Source organism: Anabrus simplex, chromosome 1, assembly GCF_040414725.1.
Source record: "Anabrus simplex isolate iqAnaSimp1 chromosome 1, ASM4041472v1, whole genome shotgun sequence".
Lineage (NCBI taxonomy): Eukaryota > Metazoa > Arthropoda > Insecta > Orthoptera > Tettigoniidae > Anabrus > Anabrus simplex.
This window is the reverse complement of record NC_090265.1, coordinates 513,784,400-513,796,526: the sequence shown is the minus strand read 5'-3', so window position 1 is coordinate 513,796,526 and position 12,127 is coordinate 513,784,400. Positions and strand designations below refer to the sequence as shown.

The window sequence follows — 12,127 nt, the reverse complement described above, 5'->3', positions numbered from 1 at the left end:
CAAAGATATTTTACAACTTTCTGGCAACACTCCTGATACTATGCTACACTTGGACAGAAAATACAAAAGTCCGGGTTTATTTAAGGAGAGATTGATGCAAGTGTAATAGACTAATATAACTTGGAAACAATATTCTGTAAGCCATGGGTAAATACTGCAAATATTTATTATTATTATTATTATTATTATTATTATTATTATTATTATTATTATTATTATTATTATTATTATTATTATTGACATGATACTGTATAGGCTTTTGGGCTTGTGCCGTCTCAAGAAAATAAGGTGAAATTCTTCACATTTTGCAGAAAACTTTGTTCTGTGTCCTCAGAAGAATTCTCGACTGTCCATGAGAAAGGCTTCTTAAACAATGACACTTTTGAATTTGGAACGTTATAATAGAAGTAGAAGTGGAAATGGTACGTTCATTCACCACCAGATGGACCCCAGGACGTGGCACAATGCTAGAGTTCGAAGCGGAAGCTGACCGAACCATCACAATCAGACTAAGCGGTTCACATAATGTGTTTGCGTATCATATGACAGGTGTAAGGCATAGACATAAGCCTGGAATGAAACATCTGGCAATGAGGAACGTACGAATTAGGAAAAAACACCGAGACGAAATAACAATAGTGAAGGGGTAGGGAAGGGAACTACCTACGTAAATTCTTAATGGCTGGCAACCAGGTATTACTTAATTGATAGCCGGTGTCCCTGTTGAAATTGTTAGGGTTTCTACGTATTTCCACAGCTTCCCGTATAATCCTGGACCTGTAGTGTCTAGTGTGGGTAAGAGCTCGAGCATCTTGGAACATGACATCATGACCCGACAATAGAGCGTGCTCAGCTGTTGCCAATTTGTCAGGTTGGTTGAGACAAATATTACGTTCATGTTCTTTGATTCGGGTACCAATGGACCGGCATGTTTGGACGATGTATACTTTACCGCACGTACAGGGAATTTCGTATACCCCAGTATGTACAAGTGGGGACAATTTGTCCTTGGTTTTACTCAGACTGTGAGCAATTTTAGTGGCGGTGCCAAACACTGTTTTTATATTGTGTTTGCGGAGGACCTTGGCAATTCGATCTGTGGTGTTGTGAATGCAAGGCAAGTAGGCAGTTCCCTTCACTTCTTCCTTCTGTGAGATTTGCTTGGTCGTTTCTCTGGGACAGGGCTCTAGGAATCTGTAAATCGCTGTAACCAGTACCCTTGAACACAACTTTGAGCATGTCCATCTCCATCTGGATATGTGATGGCTCACAAATTCGCCTCGCTCTCTTGGCGAGTGCTGTGAGGATGCCTTGTTTTTTTGCTGGATGGTGGTGAGAATCTGCATGAAGATAGCGATTTGTGTGGGTAGGCTTACGATAGACGGTAAGTCCTAAGGAGCCGTCTGGTTTCTTTCTTACTAGAACATCCAAGAAAGGAAGGCATCCGTCCGACTCCATCTCCATAGTGAATTTTATTGATGGATGTTGCTGATTTAGGTGGTCTAGAAATAGATGAAGTTTCTCAGGACCTTCTGTCCAGATCACAAATACATCATCAGCATACCTCCACCATATCATAGGCTTGACGGGTGCTGAAGCAATAGCCTCCTCCTCAAAATGCTCCATAAAGAAATTAGCCACTACGGGCGAAAGTGGACTTCCCATAGCCACTCCGTCCATCTGTTCGTAAAAATTCCCACCCCACAAGCAATAGCTGGATGTCATGCAGTGGTAAAATAGCCTAGTAATGTCCTCAGGGAACAGGTGTTCAATGAGAGACATGACCGAGTCAATCATCAGTTTAGTGAACAAAGTGGTGAATGAACATACCATTTCCACTTCTGCTTCTGTTATGAAAATGAAAACCTACAACCCGTTTTCCAGTCACTGACCAGGTCAGGGATGTAATGAATGAATCATATACAGGCTATTATTACGATGGGGTCGCCACTCCCAAAGTGATATATTCATGAATGATAGATGCTACGAAAGGAGAATGGAGAGTGTTGCTGGAATGAAAGATGACAGGGAAAACCGGAGTACCCGGAGAAAAACCTGTCCCGCCTCCGCTTTGTCCAGCACAAATCTCAAGTGGAATGACCGGGATTTGAACCACGGTATCCAGCGGTGAGAGGCCGATGTGCTGCCGTCTGAGCCACGGAGGCTCCTACTTCTATTATAACGTTCCAAATTCAAAAGTGTCATTGTTTAAGAAGCCTTTCTCGTGGAGAGTCGAGAATTCTTCTGAGGACGCAGAACACAGTTTTATGCAAAACATTAAAAATTTCACCTTATTTTCTTGACACGGCACAAGCCTAAAAGCCTATACAATATCATGTCCATAAGTACGGGCCCTGAAAGCATTAATGGCAATATTAAAAACCTCTATGGGGAGGATACTTTCAAGAAGGCTTCAAAACTCAGCAAATTAAGGAGAAAGAAGTCTATTCTTCTTTCTTCCTTGTGCTTTCTACTGAGATGCAGGGACCATAACATCATTCCCAACTGTGTGAAGCTGAAGCACACATTAAATACACCGAAAGCCAGGAGAATATATCAACGCGCTAGCAAGGCTCTTGTGATCGAGACAGTGCATAACACTCATAGGGAACTGGATTCAGTCCCCCGAGAGTTGTTTCGTTTTACACCTGCTGTTAAGCAACACTCTCTCGCCGGAGTTGTGGCTGACTTTCAATCACATTACTGCTATACAGGCTGAACAAAAATTCAACCAGGTGTCATTCAGACAGAAATCAAAGTTCCTTCGTCTAGCTCAGAAACAGGCGGTCTCTCGCACGAACCTGGATGCTAGTAAAACTGTTATCAATCTTTCCAAGAAATCCTTGGACAAACGGCAGTTCTAGCTAGGGGTCTTAATTTCGCTGTCGCTCCCTCTAAAATTCCCACTGAGGAGTTAATTACTTCCGTTGAGGCAGCCATCCACAAACTACCTACGGATGAGGCTGAGGAGTTAAGACAGAAATGTGTGAGACTCATAAGGTCCGCTGTTGTACCCGTGCCCAATTTAACAAGAGGCGAAAGGAGAGCTCTGAAGGATCTTAGAGATGATTCTGAACTGACCATTCTCTCAGCTGGTAAGTGTAATGCGGCAGTGGTTATGGACACTGACAATTATAAGAGTAAGATGTCGGCTATATTGTCAGAGCCTGTCTACAGACTGAGCTCACGTGACCCCACCACTCGTGTGTCCAATGCCACCGCGAAGCTCTTAAGGCAATCTTCAATTCTAAAAAAAGGAGGCTAAACATCTGTCCCCAGGGGATGCAATGCCACCTAGATTATATGGACTGCCTAAGATCCATAAAAAAGATGTTCCCCTCAGACCTATTGTTAGTTCGATAGGTTCTCCTACATATGCTCTGGCTAAATACCTAAGCAAATTGCTTCAGCCACACATAGGAAGTACTAAATCATACATCAGGGACTCTCGGTTTTTCGTTAACAAGCTGTCAACCATAACCCTTTAACCTAATGCACTTTTGGTGGGTTTCGATGTGGAGTCCTTGTTCACTAAAGTGCCGATTGACTCGGTCATGTCTCTCATTGAACACCTGTTCCCTGAGGACATTACTAGGCTATTTTACCACAGCATGACATCCAGCTATTTTTTGTAGGGGGTAATTTTTACGAACAGACAGTTGGAGTGGCTATGGGAAGTCCACTTTCGCCCGTAGTGGCTAATTTCTTTATGGAGCATTTTGAGGAGGAGGCTATTGCTTCAGCACCCGTCAAGCCTATGATATGCTGGAGGTATGCTGATGATGTATTTGTGATCTGGACAGAAGGTCCTGAGAAAATTCATCTATTTCTAGACCACCTAAATCAGCAACATCCGTCAATAAAATTCACTATGGAGATGGAGTCGGATGGATGCCTTCCTTTCTTGGATGTTTTAGTAAGATGATGATGCTTGCTTGTTGTTTTAAGGAGCCTAACATCGAAGGTCATCGGCCCCTAGTAAGAAGAAACCAGACATCTCCTTAGGACATACCGTCTATTGTAAGCCTACCCACACAAATCGCCATCCTCATGCAGATTCTCACCACCATCCAGCACAAAAACAAGGCATCCTCACAGCACTCACCAAGAGAGCGAGACGAATTTGTGAGCCATCACATATCCAGATGGAGGTGGACATGCTCAAAGTTGCGTTCAAGGGTAATGGTTACAGCGATTTGCAGATTCATAGAGCCCTACATCCCAGAGAAATGACCAAGCAAATCTCACAGAAGGAAGAAGTGAGAAGGGAACTGCCTACTTGCCTTACATTCACAACACCACAGATCGAATTGCCAAGGTCCTCCGCAAACACAATATAAAAACAGTGTTTGGCACCACCACTAAAATTGCTCACAGTCTGAGTAAAACCAAGGACAAATTGTCCCCACTTGTACATCCTGGGGTATACGAAATTCCCTGTACGTGCGGTAAAGTATACATCGGCCAAACATGCCGGTCCATTGGTACCCGAATCAAAGAACATGAACGTAATATTCGTCTCAACCAACCTGACAAATTGGCAATAGCTGAGCACGCTCTATTGTCGGGTCATGATGTCATGTTCCAAGATGCTCGAGCTCTTACCCACACTAGACACTACAGGTCCAGGATTATCTGGGAAGCTGTGGAAATATGTAGAAAACCTAACAATTTCAACAGGGACACTGGCTTTCAACTAAGTAATACCTGGTTGCCAGCCATTAAGAATTTAAGTAGTTAGTTCCCTTCCCTGCCTCTTCACTATTGTTATTTCGTCTCGGTGTTTTCTCCAAATTCTTACGTTCCTCGTTGCCAGATTTTTCATTCCAGGCTTATGTCTATGTCTTACACCTGTCATATGTTACGCAAACACGTTATGTGAACCGCTTAGTCTGATTGTGATGGTTCGGTCAGCTTCTGCTTCAAACGCTAACATTGTGCCACGTCCTGGGGTCCATCTGGTGGTGAATGAACGTACTATTTCCACTTCTACTTCTATTATAACATTCCAAATTCAAAAGTGTCATTGTTTAAGAAGCTGTTTTCGTGGACAGTCGAGAATTCTTCTGAGGACGCATAACACAGTGAAGAATTTCACCTTATTTTCTTGAGACGGCACAAGCCCAAAAGCCTATACAATATCATGTCTATAAGTACGAGCCATGAAAGCATTAATGGCATTATTATTATTATTATTATTATTATTATTATTATTATTATTATTATTATTATTATTATTATTATTATTATTATTATCATCATCATCATTTTAGGAAGGCTCGGCTTGTGCCGGTAACATAATGGGCTGACTCGGCCTAAGCAAGGAGTCACCCTCTTGATTATTATTATTATTATTATTATTATTATTATTATTATTATTATTATTATTATTATTATTATTATTATTATTATTGTTGTTGTTGTTGTTGTTGTACCGGTTGGTACACCTATATGCCGCACATTTGAATTTTCCACTTTAAAGTACTCCTTTACAGCTGAAACTCTGAACTTTAAAACTGAATTAATTCAACTGTTTATCAGAAGATGTCATTGTGTTAATTTCGAATTGTTTTTGTTTACTAATTATCAAGAAGTGTGGACATTCTCTCACAGATGTCTCTACCAAAAATTATGACCATGTACCCTGGTGCGAAGTGATGGAACATTTCTTGAAGATATTTTATACTCATAAGTTTTCCTATAACTAAATTTCGTTCTTTCATTTGTGGGTTGGCAATATCAATTTTTCTTTCCGCCACTTTTGAAGTTAGCCAATCAATAATTTCTGTCATTAATTTTCAGCCAATTGTGTCTTTCTTTCCCAATTTTTGATGTGTAAATTTTAGTTAGCCAATAAACGCATGTGGGTGTGTCTTAATTATTCGTGAAAGGTCTCGAATCTTCCCCGAGAGTATAAAAACTGCTGATTTTCCTGGCTCTCGGCCACTCGTACAACATCTAGCTTAGTGTATGGAAGTATAGCAGGAGGCGGGAAGTGCCTCTTTCATCCGCCAGCGGCTCTTCTACAAGGTAATGGCATTTTAAGATCTTTATTTCTTGCTAGCTCAGCAGTTTAGCCCTCGGGGAAGGTCCGAAACCTTTTCAATGTAACCTACCTTTCTAAAAATGTAACTTAGTGCCGGCTTATGTAAATGTTTCTTATTATATAACTGTAAATCGGGGATAGAGAGTGCTTTACCCTCTCGAGCTCCCCTTCATTTTGAGTTGAGGTGACTATGTTTTCATAACCGATTTTCTACTCTTAATGTATTAAAATTTTCTTATACAAGTCACCTCCCTAGTTTGGGAATAGCCCCTGTATCATCGGCCTAGTGCCCCTTAGGTTTTATAAAGTTTCATGTAGGAGTGCAAGCAATGCCTCCATTCTCGTGGTAGTTTGGGCCATTTAATTAAACTATTATTTTTCTTTTAAGGCCCTGTAGGCTGGGTACGAGATACCCCTGTTTAATTCTTGTAAGTTGTGCCTCGATGGCAAGTTTTTGTAAAGTCTGGTTTGCCTTTAATAGGCTTGAAAAATTGAGAGCGGGTCAGCTCTTTCTTGTGTTTGAAAAGTGCCTCTGGGAGGCTTGAGGTTAAAAGTTGGGAGCAAGTGCTCCTTGAATGAAGGGGTTTTCTGCCCTTTGAATAAATGAGTGTACCTTGGTAATGTTGGGCTAGTAGCTCAAGGGTTGTGTAACTGAGGCTCGAAGTCAGAACTTGTAAAGACCCCGAAACTTGTGCTTTCATTTGTAAAGTTATCAGTGTACCTGTGTTTTTTTATTGTTATTTCACCTAGTGAAAATTTGTTAAATCTTGTTGTCTATTGAAAATATAACCTTTATTGAAATTTTAATCATCTTTCGGGCTTGTAGTTAGACCCATTCCAGCCCGTGCCTTCTTTCACCTCTGCAATCCATGGAAACTCTGCAATAATAATTATTATTATTATTATTATTATTTAATTACTTTTGGAATAATAAATCAAAAACAATTGGTTTAAAGAAGTCCAAAGTGATTTGTAGGAGTTGAATATTACCATGCAAACCATAGAAAACAGAGGCGAGAAAAGTATTTTGAAGAATAAATGCATCAGGCTTCCTCTGACCACTGTAGGAAACAATATGTTATAACGGATGCGGAGAGGGCAGCCACATCAACTAGACTCAAGACTTTTTGGGAGAAGAAAAGGAAGACAAATTTGTTGTAGTCTGATTTAAGTGCTCCAATGTGGGCGTAAACTCTGTAAATAAATAAATAATAAATATTATTATTATTATTATTATTATTATTATTATTATTATTATTATTATTATTATTATTATTATTATTATTATTATTATTCAAGCTCCCAGAATATCTCATGTATATACTGCGAGACTATTTGAAAGACCGTATATTGTTATACGACACGGAAGATGGTCAGAGAAGAAAACGGCTCACAGCTGGAGCTGCGCACGCAAGGCTCAATTCTCAGACCACACCTTTGGAATATCATGTATGATGGTTTGTTATGGCTGGAGATGCCAGACGATGTAAAACTTGTGGGTTATGCTGATGATGTGGCTGCTGTGATAGTAACCCGTAACCTAGCGCTGGCTCAATTGAAATTGAATCAGGTGATGCGACGTGTCAAAGAATGGATGATAAATCACAAGTTAGAACTCGCAGATCATAAAACGGAAATTGTCCTCCTGACGAGGAAAAGGATTAATACTGTTGTACCGATGCAGATTGGGCAGATAGCCATCAAAACAACTAGGAGCACAAAATATCTTGGTGTAACGCTTGATACTAAGCTTACATACTGGGACCACATCCAACAGGTAACAGATAAGGCAGCGAAAACCATGACTGCACTGAGTAGACTCATTGGAAATATCAAGGGGCCGAAATCTAGTAAAAGGCGGCTTCTCATGTCGACTGTTCAATCAATACTGCTATACGGTTCAGAAATTTGGGCTGAATCGTTAAAAATTGCGAAATATCGGACAAGAATTGCGGCTTACAACGGAGAGCAGCTTTACGAATTGCTTGCGCATATCGCACAGTATCAGAACCTGCGATTCTATAGTAGTAGCAGCAGTAGCTCCTACTGACTTGTTGGCCTTCGAAAGACAAGATATTTGGCTCACGTAAGAGCTAGGAAGGAAAAGGGCAAAGGCTTTGGCTCTTAGTCGCAGTATGCAATGATGGCAAACAAGATGGGAAGATGACTCTAGAGGGAAATGGACGAAAAGACTGATACCTTCTCTGGGCGTATGAGTTGGCCGAAATCATGGTGAAGTGAACTACTATCTCACACAGTTCTTGACAGGTCATGGATACTTCCGAAAATTTCTTCATAGGCTAGGGCTAGCAACCAGTCCAGAGTGCATATACTGCGGTGATATCGATGACGTATTGCATACTTTCTTTGTGTATGTTCATTGGCTGCCACAAAGAAGATGCTTAGAAGTTATGCAGGGAGAATTGACGCCAGGAGGGATCGTGTCAGTAATGCTACGAAGTCAAGAATCTTGGGACCAGGTGGCAGTCTACGTAGAAAATATTCTGCGTTAGAAGAAGAAGGACCTGGATGATTATGACAGACAGTAAAGCAGAAGGAAGATGAAGCACAAGATGCATTAAGCACGACATCCGTCCTGAAGTAATGAGAGAGAGGTCTCCGGGGCAGAGATAAACGTCGTGGGGAAAGGGAGTGTGGTTTTTAGTGGGTAAGAATCTCCACACATTTGTTGAGTCTGGATCCTCACAAGTGTCTTATGAAAGATTTTCCACACTCCCTCTCAAAAAAAAATTATTATTATTATTATTATTATTACTACTACTACTACTGACATGTTTACATCCATTAATTAGTATTATTTTTACGTAGTTCTGTATGGACGATCGTATTATTGGTGAGGTTGTGTCATGAAACATGTGCTGTATATATACTAACATAAGTTTATTTAATGTAAGAACACAATAACTAATACTGTATAATTTATTATTACTTGTATATATATTGTATAATCTAATGTAACATTGTGCAACACACTGTAATATCCAGAATAATGTATCCTTGGCAATAGATAGTTGTAGAAACTTCTTTACATTACAGCTAGGCTATGGGAGATCTTGAATTTACGAGAAAAACATGTTATGTATATCCTTCTAGAAGCCTGGCCAGGAAATATATATAAAGAGGCAGTCTTGTGAGTCAGAGTTGAGTTGTTTTGATGAGACTTGTCTGGAAGTCGTATTAGCCATGTGGTTGAAGTCAAGTATGTGAATTGGTTTTGTTGAGTTAGTAGTTGACATGCATTTGCTGCAGTCTCTTCTTATTCTTCTGTATTAGTGTTTTGTTTCATGATGGCAGTCCATTAGTGCATGTGTGTAGTTGATGTAAATAGAATTTGTGTAATAATTTGTAAATAAACTAGTGTATGCAACTGACAGCATTTTGTGTGCGTCTTTGTGAATACATCAACTGGCGACCATGACAAGGACATAAGAATAATTTTTGAGAGAATACGAGTGTAAGTGCGAAATAGAACAAAATGCAAGTGATGCTAGAAAATATGTCCGTACAACAACTCAAAGATAAACTCACAAAGAGAAATCTTCTGACGAGTTCATGAGGACAACGCATCGACTATCATTGAGAAGAGGCTGGCAGCAAGGCAACACCGACCCCCGACATGGCACGATCCAGTCAAGAGGAGGAGAGCACATCCAGCGACGTTGAGGAAGAGAGAAGATACAATCTACGACCAAGGCAGAGTTGACGAGTGTGATAGACTGTTAAAATTGTTTCAAGTTATAGGGAGATATTCACACAAGTGAGACTAATATAACTTGGAAACAATATTCTTTAACCCATGAGTAAATAATGCAAATATTGATTATTATTATTATTATGACTTGTGAGGTATGGCTATGAAGTGTTTACATCAATTTGTTGGTATTATTATTATTTACAGAGTTATGTAAGAATGATTGTATTATTTGTGAAATTATGTCATGAAACATGTGCTGTATATATATTAATACGAGTTTATTGAATCTAAGAACACGCAACTAATAGTATATAATTTATTACCTGTATCCAATGTAACATTGTGCAACACACTGCAATATCCAGAATAACGTATCTTTGACACTAGATAGTTGTAGAAACTTCTTTACATTGTAGCTAGACTATTGGAGATCTCAAATTTACAAGAAAAACATGTTACGTACATCCTTCTAGAAGCCCGGCCAGGCAATATATATACTAAGAGGCAGTCAGGTAAGTGAGACTTGTGTGGAAGTCGTATCAGCCATGTGCTTGAAGTCAAGTATGTGAATTAGTTTTGATGGGTTGGTAGTTGACATGCATTTGTTGCAGTCTCATCTTATTCTTTCGTAGTAGTGTTTTGTTTCATGATGGCAGTTCATTAGTGCATGTGTGTAGAGGATGTAAATAGAATTTGTGTAATAATTTGTAAATAAACTAGTGTATGCAACTGACAGCATTTTGTGTGCGTCTTTGTGAACACATCAAGATGGAACCATTTTTTTAACATTTCAACTCCTGCCAAAAGCTGCTTTCAACATCTAACAAGTACATCAAACAAACTCATGACTTCGTTCAAAGAAAAGAAAATTTATTGGCTTTACATCCCACAAACTACTTTTTCAGTTTTCGGAGATCTCAAGGTGCCAGAATTTAGTCCTGCAGGAGTTCTTTTACATGCCAGGAAATCTACCGACACAAGGCTGATGTATTTGAGCACCTTCAAATACTACCGGACTGAGCTAGGATTGAACGTGCCAAGTTGGGGTCAGAAGGCCAGCACCTCAACCGTCTGAACCACTCAGCCCAGCTTTATGAAACTTTAATCTGCATGAATCCAGCTGGTTTGGAATTAGATTTGGAGAGGCTTACAATGAACAGTAGACATATCATGTTTGTAAAGCTAAATTAAGAGAATGAAAATTTCAGTTTTGTTGTTCCCTCCCACACAAAGAGAAAGTGTCATCCTTTACAAGGGGTGTAAACTTGCTAATAGATGGATGAGCAAGCCTGAAGATCTGAGCAGTGAGGACTAGAAAGAATCTATCAAGGTGACATCTAACATCATGCTGTTAGAAAAGTACCTGGCAGGTCCCAATGCCACAGTTAGTATGAAACACTTGAGCATGTTTAGGGCTCTTGTTCATACGGCAAACCACTGCATATTTCCAGCTGCATTAACATAAGATCTGCCAATGCTAAGCTTTGAGAGAGGAAAAATATCGTGTTCATGAAGAAATCCATGGAATCTCAGAAACAGGCAGCATGAGGCGTGTCAACACGATAGCCACCAACCCTAAATCAAGAATAGGAACTACTATAGACCCAACTGTAAGAAAAGAGTCATACTTCAAACAACCATATGATGTGCACGCTGAGATACGCTCCATCTATAATCCAAACATTCCTTATTACAACACAAAGTACCAACTTGACAACATTCAAGTCATCAGTTTGATGGTCAGTGCAAGAGATACAATCCCAGGCTTCTTTGAAAAGTTTTGCAAAGATTTCCATGTGGACAATGTCTTTCTTCTAAGAATTGCAATTACTGCTCTAATGGCTCAAACTCTCTTATTTTAAATTGTATAATCATATTTTTCAGTACCTAAGTAAGCTCTGTTTTATGGCTATCTCCGAATGGGGAAAGTATATTGTTTGTTATCAAGCAATTAAAAAAAAGCAAACATGCTCTTAACACTCCATGACAATTATTTTGTCACCTAACACATATTATTGCCACGTTGTAAGGCGAGATAAATCATGACCTTGAACATTTTGGTTAGAATTACATTTTTACAACAATGAAAATGGGTGATTATTTGATATGTTTAAATAAAATATTTATATATTTGCAATGTCCCCATTCGTGGACATCTCATCATACAAAAATTATATAATTATCAAGGGCACTGTATTTTAGAAAAATGATTTAAAATACAAGTGAATGTATCTGTTTTGATTTGTTTGAACTTCATGATGTAGCTTATTCATGTGTTGGAAACCAATGAAAGCTTGTGTATTTATTTGAATATCAGAAATCTGATTTTACATTGGCTGAAAATCCACAGTTTCTGTTTCATATTA

The 12,127-nt window shown here is 39.3% G+C and overlaps 1 protein-coding gene across 1 annotated transcript in view; it reads right to left on the bottom strand.

The window, feature by feature from the left end:
• Nucleotides 1–12,127, bottom strand: part of LOC136875368 (dynein beta chain, ciliary) — a 782,313-nt gene that overhangs the window by 344,713 nt on the left and 425,473 nt on the right. The window lies entirely within an intron of this gene.